This window comes from Rhea pennata, chromosome 2, assembly GCF_028389875.1.
Source record: "Rhea pennata isolate bPtePen1 chromosome 2, bPtePen1.pri, whole genome shotgun sequence".
NCBI classification, from domain to species: domain Eukaryota; kingdom Metazoa; phylum Chordata; class Aves; order Rheiformes; family Rheidae; genus Rhea; species Rhea pennata.
Window position 1 is genome coordinate 86,840,396 of NC_084664.1, and position 13,569 is coordinate 86,853,964.

The window sequence follows — 13,569 nt, forward strand, 5'->3', positions numbered from 1 at the left end:
TTGGACAGTGGATATACAATAAGCAACTGTTCTCAAGTAAACTCACTGAGATACCAAAAGTAATCCAACCTAGATACATAAAAAACCCTGATATCACTAACTATACTTATCATATAGTCTAGAGATTAAGAGTATACACTAAAAGAAATTACTAGTTATCAAGGTACATGTTTGTTGAATGTATTAAATTAAACCACTCCTTTATGGAAAAAAAAGTTTTCTTCTGTTTACCTGCTGTCATCTGCTACTATATGAGTTTCTTTTTCATTGAGTAATGCAGTATAGGATAGAAGTCTCATTAAAGTCAGTTGGAGACTTTCAAATTACTTACAGATATTTAGATCAGAACCACAAAAGTATTCTGCCATAAATTGCTCAGTTGATATTTTTTTCTTCTGTGGAATTTTTAAAAGATGGGATATAAATCTGGGCCTTTTGTCTCAGTGAGCACCTTTTCTCACAAAAATGAGAAGCTTTAAGTTTAATAGTTAATAGTTAATAATTATTAAGCTTAAATAGTGAAGAATTATTAAGTTTAAACAGGGAAGATATATAAAATATGCTGTATATATCTCTTCCTGTGCACATACCTGCTTTTGAGATGTACAACGACATCAGGACATTGTAACTATTTTGCTCTAATTTGAAAAAAAGCAATAAAGAAACTAGGTGTTCTTGAATTGTATGCACAATTCATATAGACACATGGAGATTTAGGAAAGAAATTTCTAGGGAGGCATGCATTCCTTTAGGGAGTCATTGCATTCCTGTTGAAAGTCCCTACAAGCGAAGCATTTAACTGCTATTAACCTTACAGTTCACCTGGCAGAAAAGAAAGCACATATACTCCTGTTCACTTTAGCACAGTCATAAGTCTTATAACACCTTCAGATATTGTTTGACCTAGTATAGCCAGTCTCATAGTGCAGAAACTCCCCCATCCATCAGCTAAGCTGTGGGGACAGTAACCTTCAGCTGGTAAGTAACAACCAACACTGGAGAGCATGTACATTTTCTAGCACTACAGCTCGTTTAGAAATAGGACATGCACCAACCTTCTAAATGCAACAAGCTGTGCCAAAGCCACAGTATTTTGCTTGCTGATCTTTACTCCAGTTGAACAACCCTCAGTCTTTCTACAGACTAACATAGAGCAAATTGTACCCAAAGCTCTCAAATCATGTTATAATCATTACATACAACATTGGACATTGTTAACAACCCGTATTTTACTGCAGGGAGAATGTGAAAGCATCAGAAAGTGATCTGTCTAAGATCAGTCAAGAAGACTGTGACAGACACAATGTTAAAATCTGTCAGTCCTCTTAATATCTTGTGTTTTATCAGAGACATACATAAATGCGCTTCATTCCTTATTTGTTTTTTAGTGTTTTATTTTGATACCAAGCAAATTATCAGTGATACCTCAAACTGATTTTCCCATTTAGTCTTTAGGACTCACATTTGAATGCTGTGATTGATTATTCAGTTATGGTGGGAAATCTGCAGTGATGAGAAATTCTATCTCCCTAAACAAAACAACTTGTACAGTTCTTTACATCTTTCAAGGCTTCAAAGGTTTGAATTTTCATTCCTTAACACTGAAGTGTAATAGAATAAAATAAAATAGGTAATAAAATCATTTTCAATTTCTCCTAATCATCTACTCAGATATATGTGTAAGAGAGACAATTCTTAGTATTTGAGCTAATACAACAAGTCTGGAATGGCTTTCTAAGTCCTTTATGCTTTCTAGTAGGTGAACATTGATGCTTCAACTAAATTAATTCTCATGTCTCCTGGGTACTGTTTGTACCACACAATCTAAAAACAGTGGCAAACAAGGGATGACAGTCACTGCAACAAAGAAATTAGAGATATTAAAATAAATGGACAAAAAAAGCATTAAAAGGTTCTTTAAATAGCCTTAGCCTTTCTTAAGAAATTGAGAAATGACTAACTAATGGATCTCCAAGCTTTTGTGAGGGTAATTCTAGAAGTCTATACAATGCTTTTTTGTTATGATCACTGCTGTTCAGCTGGAGAGGTCTTGTTAATCTTTCAAAGGAATAATGATGCCCAACTGCAGTTAGGCTGGGGAAATTCAGTTTACAATCAAGGAACTTTTTTTTTAAGTGAGGGAAAATAGTTATTAACCAAAAACATAATGATTTTGAGTTTCTTAGAGTTTTTAAAGTCAGATTGGCTTTCTTACAGATATATAGTAGTTCAAAGAAAAAGTTTGATGGAAGAACATGAAATTCATGAGCCCTTATGTACAGAGAAGATCCGACTTGACAGAGCTGCGTCTTGTGCCTTACAAATTAAAAAGCTATTTGTCTTTCATAACTTTTTTAATTCCTGTTATAAGTGTGCTTTGAGATATTAGCAAGAGGAACAAATAAACTGCATTACATTTTATTGAGCTGCAAAAAGCTCTCAGGTCAGAACAGGGAGACGCTTATACCTAGTTTGCAGCTTTGCTAAATACTCATTAAGAACTGACAACGAGTTGCCCCTAGAGAGAAGGGCCAGCAGAATAAGTGACCTTTCTAGTCTTATACACTGCACAGCAGAACAAAAACTCTTGTGTCATTGTCCTTGTTTAATCACAATGAAGAGCAGCAGCAGCTGGGGATCCCAAGAGAGAGCGGATAAGCCCTAGGCAATGTTGAGAAGACTGACACCTTCCAACTGATTTCTTGCCCCATCCCTGAAAGCTGATTAGCTGTTGCAGCATTTTTGCACTTCAGGTCGGAAAACCCACTTGTGATTTTGAAGGATGTATAATAAAGGTGTGAGACACCAAAGTATGGATTCATAGCTTCAAATGTTTAAAACAACAACAGGAGCCCAGCTAGTGTTTGGGCAGCCTATTCCACACTGTGACTGAGGATCACATCACCAGCAAAATTATTGCCCCTGTCTATCTCAGGCCATGCAGTCCCATACAGCCATTACAAAAAGGGAATGAAAAGGCTTTCTAGCCTGCCTGGCAGGTATGAATCTCGAAGGTTTTAAGTGAAAGCACATTGTCTCTTGTCCCTGGTCAAATGACAATCTCTTATTCCAGTGCTTTTTATACTGTTTTTTTTTTTACTTCATACTCAATTTTTTACTCAAGCACCCTATTCTCTCATTATAGTGACTTTTCCATGTTTTGTTTGTTTGTTTTTAAATCAGATGCTGTCATCTTTTATTCTCAGTTTCCCTTTTGACTACCTGGTTGCTTCTGAATCTTAGTACTTTAGTGAATTTGTTTACCGATGATGTTCAGCAGCACAAAACTGTTTTAAGCTTCTCTCAATGTCATTTATTTTTGGGGTTGGCATTGCTACTTCTGAAAGTGAAAGAGAAATATCAATGATATTTTGATATGCTCAAGAAATAGATCTTTTTGTAGGTGTTTTCTACTCCTCTTGTAGTCCTTGCAATTAGGACAATCGTTTTGGCAAATGATACTGCTGTTACTGAACACTTCTATCTGACATTTGGCTTTTTTCCCCATTTGCACTGGGGATAATCTTAACATTTTCTCCTTGAGTCTTATGGAATATATTTCCTTTGTAAAAACCTCAGAGTTAGATTAAAGGGGCCCCTTAGCTCCTGGTATTAGTGTTTTGTCCTTTACTTATTATACTTTGAAGCAGTTGTCTTAATAAAACATTTGAGTTGCATTTTGATATTCCAGGTACTGGATTCTTGAATTCTCTAAAGCATTTTTTAAATTTCAATTTTACTGAGTTTTCTACCTGAATCTACCTCATTCCATGCAACTAAGACTGATAAGGTTTCCCTAAAAAAAACAGCTTGTAGATACGAACCTATATAAAATCACAAACTATTATCTGTTATTAAATTAATTCCACAGCTGAATGACTTAAAGTATTTCTTGATTTGTCATACAACCACTTATAGACAAAAATAAAAAGCAAATATGATACAAATAAGACACAATGTATCTTGCAATAGCGCCAAAAAAACAAATCTCCCAAAATTCTCATACAATCTCAGTAGTTCCTCAATGCTCTATTTCTTTAATTTATTATAGATTTAATATTTGCATATATAATTTCACATTTTTTTAATGTATCTTACTCTTTATTGCTGGCTAGAGTATCTTACGGGAAGAAAAGGATGATCTTAGCGATAGACGCAATAGAAAAGGAAAAAAATGCACAGTTCATAAAATAGGAAGTTATTAAAAAAAATCCACTACACAATGATGATCATAAATTAGAAATAACAAGAGGAGAAAGACCTGAGTGCTTTTGTCAGTCATAGGATGACAGGAATAAGCTAGTTTGACATGACGATGGATATGGCAAATGCATCTACTCATTTCTAACAGAAATAGGAAAATGTTAATATCACTTTTCAAAGACCCCTATGTTCATTCATATAAAAGGAAGGTCAGATGAAATAGAGCAATTACAGAGAAAGACTAACTAGGATTATCAGCCCTTTATAGCTGGCCTTTCCTTCACTTGCTCTATTTGGAATCCATTAGTCTTGAAAATGAGAGACTAGGATTGTAAACAGGATTTCTTCTGAGGACTTAAAAGTGCCTATTTTATGAAAGAAGATTGGATATAGGTTGATAGTCTAACAAAAAGAAAATACTGAGAATATATATATTTATTATCTAAAAGTGTTGAGTGAGGAAGAATGTGTACGTGCAAGAAGACATGGTCCTTAAGCAGAAGAACAATGCTGACACTAGAACAAATGAGTATAAAGTTGCAATGGACAAATCTAATCTAGGAAACAAGATTCTTTCTAATCATTAGAGGAATGATTTATTCCAATAGGAATACTGTACCTTTGGTACCTTTTTCTTCAATTATCACGGTAAAAGCATGTGTACATTAACAAACTCGAACACTCATGAATTCCTTCCAGGTATTTTGCTCCAAATAGGACAGTCTTTTAGACTAAACAGGGTCATTGATTATATTAAGCCTTTCTGTGATCATACTACATGGTTCTGTGATTTTTTTTTCCTATAGATACCTCTTGTATGTAGCAATCTCATTGCTATAGTCACACTGATCCATATTCAGGTTTACTTACTATAATAAATTATTTCAAGTATTTTACAAACTGTAACATCTGTCAGGTTAAGAAAATGATGAACAATCAAGATTAATGATTGCTTAGGACAACACATCCTGGATAGGTAAAGCGATGTAGAAAAGTGGGTACCTATTTTAAGCACCTGTCATGCAGCAATTGCTGTCATACAGCAATTTACAAAAAGCCCCTTGTGTGGAAGCTTTTTTTTTTTTTCCCTTTTTTTTTTTTTTTTCCTGATAGACATATATCTGGAATTATCATGTTGTGTTCTGGTAAGCTTCTGTCTGTTTGTATTTTTCTTTCAGCTTGTTAATATTCTATTCTATTCTATTCTATTCTATAGAAAATGACAGTGCTTGAACTTGCTTCAAGATCCTGCCTTCCTTTCTTCTGAGGCTGTGAAATACAAATCTTCATAAAAATTTCATTTTGTTTCTTTTATATACGAATGGAAAGGAATTGCTGCTTCTGGTTTTCTCTGAACACTATTTTCTCCTAAGAAAATGTGGAACCACTGTATCATCTTTCTCCTATTCTCTTCCAAATTCTTTTTTAGCATAAATCCTTCTATATTTAGCAGAAATATATGGCTAAATTTTTGAAATAGTTGATCCTAAAGGCAAGCAACCAAGTCTTGACATAGCCTTCTAGATATCTGACCTTAAGCAGATAACTAGCTTCGGTGTTCTAACATCTATCTCTGTCCATTAAGCATTTTCAATTAAATTTTATAGTGGAATAGAAGGGTCAAACCTATTCATTCCATACACAGCTTGGAAAAAAAAAGCAACTGTGCAAGGCAAACAAAACTATGTTGTGCCTTGACTGTTTGGTCAGCAGAGTGCTCAATCCACTAGCAAACCACAGTACATCCTGTCTCTTCTCCAGCCAGCATTTAGGAGACACGAGAAGAAGCTTAGTATTTTGCAATCAAGAGGTTTTGAAGATATAAGGAGGAACTGAAAGTATAAAATATTGTGCAGTGGGCTAACTTATATGGGAAGAGCAAGATGTTCTGCCTTGGGGACAAGCCGAAACAGATGTTATGTAGATAATGAAAAGAAATGGAGGTTAGCACAATGGAGGCCATAGGAACACTGTACACACATCTGTAGGAAATAAAGCATCATCATTTCCATTGATGATGAATCTTCCTATGGCTCTTGTAAAATATCTTTTAAAAGGAAGATTCTTTTATGTCTTGGAATTTGTGTAATTACCAGTATGTAATATTTGTGTAAGTATTTGCCCTGATGATATGCGTTTTAGTGTATGAACATGGATGCATATGACAAACATGTATAGTGTTTGGGGGTATTTTTTTGCCCATTAGGAAGCAAAGAAGTAAGTCTGTATTTAAACCTCAACAAAATATATGTAAATATTTATTACCTATACACAAAAAAATTCTTTTTAACCCAGAATCTCCAAAGTGGAGCAAAAACTTCAGTGTTGATTATTTAATGATATTAATGGTGCTGATTATGATATTAATTGAGGAGGCTGGTCAATGCTTTTGGGATACAGAGTGCCAGGAGAGACAGGGAAGAGTACAAGGTGGTTATGATCCTGACACAGAACCTCTGTGCAATGTTACAGTAGTGTCATTTTGAGCTTTAATTTTTCTGAATGCTGTAGCCCTGTACTGTTTAACCTCAAGCAATACATATAGTTGAATTAGTACATTACTAGACAGGTCTCTGTGGTTTGGATCTATTCAATTTGCAATGAAATCATGTGCTATGAATACTGCCAAGAGTAAACCAATGATTCTGTTTGTTAGCTACCTACTAACTCCTATTTACTATTTCAGGTAGTTGGTCTTTATTTCATTACTGTGTTAGGAGACAAAAATGCAACCACAGCATCCCCAGAATAGCAAGTTCCTCTTATAAATACAAACAAACAATAAGACACAGCAGGCAGCTTATTTCTAGATAATTATAGGTTGATGGTTCAGTGTGTACAACCCAAGGTCAATTGACTCTGATCTTTCCAGAGGTTCAGTAACTGCTCTGAAATTCAATGAGCAGGGAGTTATGATCACAATAGGAAACAGAACTTGGTCTGTAGGACGGATGGATGGGAAACCATTTCACTCACAAAATTCCCAGGCATCATAACTCGCAGAATGACATTAGTGAAAGCTAAACCGCAATTTCCAGCCATCTCACATAACTTAAAGCCATTTTATAAATGAGATCAACTATGCTGTTCAAATCAGTGTTGTAGAGTGAGGTAGAGGAGAGATGTTATTCCACTGTAGAGAATATCCACACCCTGCAATTTCAACTTTTTGGAATTTAACTACCACAACTATAAAAAAATACACTTCCCAGAAACAAATTGCTACAAATATGTGTGCTAGAAAGCTGGTTCTCTCTAATATATTCCATTTAAATAAACAAAAAAGTTACAGCTTAATCTTAACTTTATTAAAACATAGGAGATCACTTTTGTTGTATAGCTCTGCTACTGCTGTTTCATACAATTTCTTGTTAAGGTGATTTTAGCAAGGTGAGTGCAGGTCCTTGAGGGTCCTCCCTGGTCTCCTCCAGCCCCAGCCCCCATTTTAGCCCAGCCTGAGTCCATCAGTCCTTGCCCAGTCACACAAGCCCTCCACCAGTCCTGGCCCTGTCCACCAGCAGTCCCTGCCAACATGGGGCCCCCAGCTTGGGGAGTCACCAACCCCATGGTGTCCTGACAGATGCTTGACTGCTAGGCTGATTTTAAAGGGAAAATTGCCTTCTGAGTGGTCTTCTTTTGCCTTTCGGAAGAGCAGCCAATTAGCCCCTCTCTTCTCTTCTTCTTACTTTGGGAGACAGAAGAGTTAGGGGAGAGAAGCAATTTTCACAAGAGAATCAGGGAGGACAGAACTGCAAGCCCCGGCAAGTTGTGCTGAGTCCGTTTTCTCTCTTGAGGAAAGGGCTCTTTGCTGCCTGTCTCCTTTTTGCTCCCCACTCTGCAGCACTGAATCAGAAAAGGGGATGAAGAAGGTGTAGACTTGTCACTCCCTCTGCTACCCTGTGCCTGGAAGAGAAAGTACTGCTGGAAATGCAGAAGAAGCAGACAAGGAGCTAACAAGACCAGACTAGGAGCAATGGGACTATAATAAACTGCTTAAAGATGGAAAAAAAAATAGGGCCTGATAGAGACACAGAAAGATTTATAATTTTAAGGTGAAGTGGGGAGGTCCCTATCCTGAGAATTCCTACAACTAGGACTGAAATACTTCAAATGTTTCAGAGAGTTGGCAATGCTGATTTCAAAGGGGCAGGTAGGGGCAGGGACTGGTTAAAAATCAAAAAAAAAAAAAAAAAAAAAAAAGCATAATACTGCTTCATTTTTAAGTCTTTCTCACATTTTAGAGTCCAGGTCCTGACTTTAGAATACCAAAAAAGACAACATTGAACTGTGCAATTTAATGTTATTTTGAACTGCTGTATTCATGCTATTTCAGTTTACAGTCTTATTACAAAAATGCATGAGACTTCCTTAAACTCTTTCCACTTACTTTGCTGAAGTTATTTTGCTGAAGTAATTGCTATTTGTTTCTATCTAATTTCAATCTATTTTTTCAAATCCAGTAAAATTTTCATGAAGTTTTGTTTCAAGTTAAGAAATAGTGCCTATTCAAGATGAATACAAATGCTGTAAATACCTTAATTCAGAAAAAATGCTTACAGTACAAATATTTTGACCAAAGCTTTCACTCATCTTTTCTTTTCTAGCATTCTTAACATCATTGTCACTACTCTATACGCTTTAGAAAAATATTACCAGTGATATCTTGGAGTAGAATGCTATTTCAGATTGTGTCTACTTTGAAAAATAATGCCCATTTGATAACAAGCAGAATGTCAAATATAAGTAGCATACTTTAATGCTACAGTCCTGCAATTACATTTAAAAATCTGTTTCTTACTAGAACAATGAAGCCTTTAATAATGGACCCATCTTCAAATACCTGTTTTAGAATATTTTTGGCAAGGACATTCTGAGGGAAGAATAATGAGAAAGGCAGGATAGTTTCTTCTAACTGTGAATTATTAGAAGTAAGCCAGATGGTTAACTTAACAGTGGTATTAAAGTAAAACAAGTAAAAGCACACCTAAGGCATAGTAAAATCTTTAATTTGTCATTCCTCCTCAACCTTAGCCAGTGATTGATGGATGATTTCACAAAGTATCCAGATTAAATTCTGAGTGAATTAATTTACTGTGATATTAATACAATATAATTGCTGAGGTATTTCCTTTTTATTTCAGCAACACAGACTTACTTCTACACAATTTTGCTTACCTTTTGGGTATTACTCAATTCAGCCACCCACTGAAATGAATGCTATTGAGTAGCATGGTGTTCCTGAGAAAATAAAAAGCTTTGCTGCTAATGGAGTCCTAAAAACCTTTGGCTGAAAAAGCATTACAGTGAGGAATGATAATGTGATACAGCCTAGCTGAGATGAGCACTGTGTACCAAGACCTTTTATTCTGGCCCATGACTATCTGCCATGGCTCATTTATGTGGTCTATGGCTGACTCTGCAGAGGATAAGAGACACTTTTGCCACATGGCTTACCCCTTGTGGAGCCAAGCAGCACTTGAACTCATTTTCCATCCTAAGGGTGTCACAGAAAGCATCCTCACAGAAACCATCTCAGGTCCTCAGTGCAGCCACATGGAACGTGGAACTGCCCTCAGCGCTGCCGCATGCGTGGCTTGCTGGCATAGCGGGGATACACATTGCCACTGCAACATCGGGTCAGTGTGTCCAGGCCTCAGTAACGGCTTCAAGAAAAGATGGCTGTTGGGTGGAATAGTAGGAACACATACTAGAATAAAGAGATCCTATTACTGATTGATCTCCACTTACAAAGGAAAATCTGGAGTAATATAATTAGAATGAAATTTTCTCCGGTAAAATGTACATAGAGCCTCTTTCTGGGAGTGCTAGCAATTCTCAGGTCCTCTTAACTACTCTAGGAGCTTAAGGTGTTCAACAAAAGCTTTTAAATGAGTGAAGGCGAAGGAAGAAAAGAAAGAATAGCTAGTATCTTACAATTTGACTGACTGAAAGATAATAAAAAATCCAAACTGTTTTACTGAAGTCAGAAGTATATGTACTTTTGTCTCCCATGGGGTGATCCATAGTTATTGTCTGTTATTTTAACTTCAGTAAAATCTGCACACAGAGTGGAGCTGTAATATCTCACATGGGCTAGGACCTGCTTTGTTATAAGCATGCCGTAGTATATTCAATATGCATATCTCATCACAACAAACATTCTGGGTGGCAAAAAAAAACTTCAGCTTAAAAGGAAATGGCATTGTTGTTACTACTCATTTTATCTTCATAACCTAACTACTGTATTAAGTTTTATATACAAAACTGTGAATGGTATTTTTAAGTGCATCTTTCCTCCAGGCCTTTCTTTTGGGCTAAAATTGCATCATTTTTTTCTCCTTTGAATTTTATTTTTTTTTTCTGTTTTATATAGCTAGAATAGTAATTTCCCTCTTTATATACGTTACACAGTCAGTATATTCCTTACAGGATAACCTGGCCCTTAAAAAACAAAACAAAACAAAACATTGTTTTTGCCTGGATAAATCTTCTCTACCAAACAAACTGTCACAGACAGATAATCTAATCCAAGATAATAAATCATTTTTTCAGGTATTTTCCTCACAGGTGAATGTTACAAATTTATCATCTATAAGAACTCTAGACAGCTGTTTTTTTTCTAACATATAAAACCAGTATGTTTTTCTGAAAAAAAGGGAACATAATCAAAACTATTTTGGCTCAGCTGATTCTAGTATATTGATATCAGCATATCTCAAAAACCCTAATGTTTAGGAGTTAGAGAACTATCCTCATTTACTGAAATCAAGCAGGTTGTAATCACAGCTTTATAGAATCTTTGCGAATCAGATCCTGGAGGCTGTGTGTGGTAACATACTGTAACGTCAGCTGTCAGTCTGAAGGGCTGGCACTCAGCCAGTCATAGCTCTGTACAACACGCTGTTGCCTGGAGCATGACTTCTCCCACCTCTCAGTCTTACAGTAAATAACCCAGTTACTACTTTGCCAACATTATCTCTCATGTCTTAGGAAAGTTGTAAAACTGAAGGTATTAAAGCTGAAAACGATCTTGTTTTTTTCAGAAGTTGGTGCTTTTACTGAAGAGCTGGACATTGAAGCTTTAATAAAGATGAGATCATTCACAACATTAATGAGTCATTACATGGAGATATATGTTGTCCTGATATTCAAAGTCATACTCCATTTCTTACACTGGGAGATTAGATGTGGAGAAGGAGTGGAAACTTCATAAACTATTGATTTGAAAACTCAGACAAGTTTGTTTTGTTATCTCTTTAATTTGTATAGGCTGTGTAAAGAATATTATGGAGCACAATTTCCAGTAGTGCCAACACCGTTTGTAACTTGACCTTTTTTACTACCTTGTTGGATAAAACCAGGCTTAATTAAAATGATGATGAAAATGAGTTTGGGAGTTCAGCTTATAATAAGTCTCACAAAAACACTATTCTATGATTCATATAAATTAGGGATAGGCTGTTACAGAGGGCTGCTTTTTTACATAGTAATATGATGCAGAGAAAATTAAAGAAGATATTAAAGCAAATAAATTTCAAATGTGAAACAGAATCAGAAAAAATACACATTTTTAAAGACAGAAGAATTCTTTTCAGATCCATAGCTGCCTTTTCCTTTGCAGATCGCGTTTGAAAAAATTAGACTCAAAGGTCCTAATTGTAATTATTTCCCTCAGCAGACTTCCAGTTCAACTTCTTAACAAGCAGGTCTAACAGATATTCTTCAGAGGCTTAGCTTATATGCAGCAAATCACGTAATTCCTCTAGGCCTGTGGCCGAGTGGATTGGCCAATTGAGCAAGACTCAGGAGAGCTGAATGCTATTCCAGGCTCCCACACTAGCCTTCCAGGGAGCTGCTAGTCTCCATACTTTGTTATCTGTAAAACAGAGCAAATAATATTGACCATTTTTGTGAAGGGTTTTGAAATCTGCTGATGAAAAATGTTGCATATAAGCCAGTTATTGGTATTCATATTATCAAGAGAAAGGGCATTGTGCAAAATTACATTGAATGTCTCCCTGAAGGAGAAAATGAAGAAACAGTGCCTCAGCATGTCTGCTAATGATTAACTGTGCTACAGTTCTGATATTTTGTATTGCTGGACTTTTGTTATGTATAGAGGCAAAGAGTCTTGCCCTTAAAGACAGATTCATTGCCTGGAGATTACTTTCTGTAGGGAGCACAGGCAGAGGCATGTGCAGCTGGGCAGTATGCTGCCAAGTGGGTTGTCAGTAAACTGCCAGCATAGCACTGATCTGGGCAGAAGGTTGGAGGAGGTCCCAAACATTGTGCTTATGGTCCTGCCAGAGGCTGCCCCTCCAGAATGGTAAGGGCATAGCCACACTTTATAAATCTTTGTGAAGACCATAGTGCACCATATTCTTCCAACCCCAAAATCTCTCTTCTACAGAGCATCCCACGCAGGAACAGTAAGTACTCTACTGCGACAATCAGCTAGGCATTTTTTTTCTACTTTTGTATGCAGAAAGACAAAGTAAAGAGCTGGTCCAGAAAGTCCATCTCTCTCGACTCATAAACATACATCTTTTCTGTGAATTAAGTGTTTGTGGAAGTCTCCTACATTTTTTTCCACAAATTTCATCACCAAACCCTGACTTTAAAAGTCATTTTAATGTTTCATATTTTCTTTTTTTTCTCTAATATAACAGCAGAATAAAATGTAATTGATTAACCTTGACTTTAAGATCAAGGAGACAGATGTGCCCTTATCAAAGGAACAGCCATTGAAGCAGGATTTAATCAGTTGTACCTTTTGTGTGTGGCATGCAGATTTTCAACAGAGATGTGGAATTCTCCTAGGGAAAAATGATGATGGTTGGAGCAGCTCACACTTTCTATGCTAACTACCATCCTTCCCTTCTTTCCCCTAACCCCCATTATATCCCAGTTTGGTCTATTTCCCTCTGTAAAAGATAACTGAACTCTTCATTGCCAATGCTGAAATGTTCTAGGATGCCTCAGCTCTTAGTTTGCCACACCTGTGAATGCAAGCACTTTGCCGTTTTTTATGTATGTATTTCATTTCTTCCTATGTTATGCATTTGTGCAGTATGCTACATCATGTCCAGGGGGAGTAACAGCCGAGCAACCTGAATTTAAACTCAAGAAGTAACTATCTGGTCCCTTTCTAATTCTTTCATTACTGCAGTTCCTGAATCAACTCTTTTTCCAGCTGTAGGATTTCAGTATTCTACATATTCATAGAATTCCACCTAAGTCACTAGCATTTAGATCCAATCGATCTATGCTTAGCCTGGGATGGTGATCTGCAGCTTTCTCTCACGGTTTTCCTCAGAAAATTTCTTATAACGGTTGCAGAACCAGGATTTCAGTCCTGACATGAAG

At 36.3% G+C, this 13,569-nt stretch overlaps 1 protein-coding gene across 4 annotated transcripts in view; it reads left to right on the forward strand.

The window, feature by feature from the left end:
- Window positions 1-13,569, forward strand: part of LOC134136237 (cadherin-6) — a 50,101-nt gene that overhangs the window by 11,141 nt on the left and 25,391 nt on the right. The gene's annotated exons all lie outside the window — the stretch shown is intronic.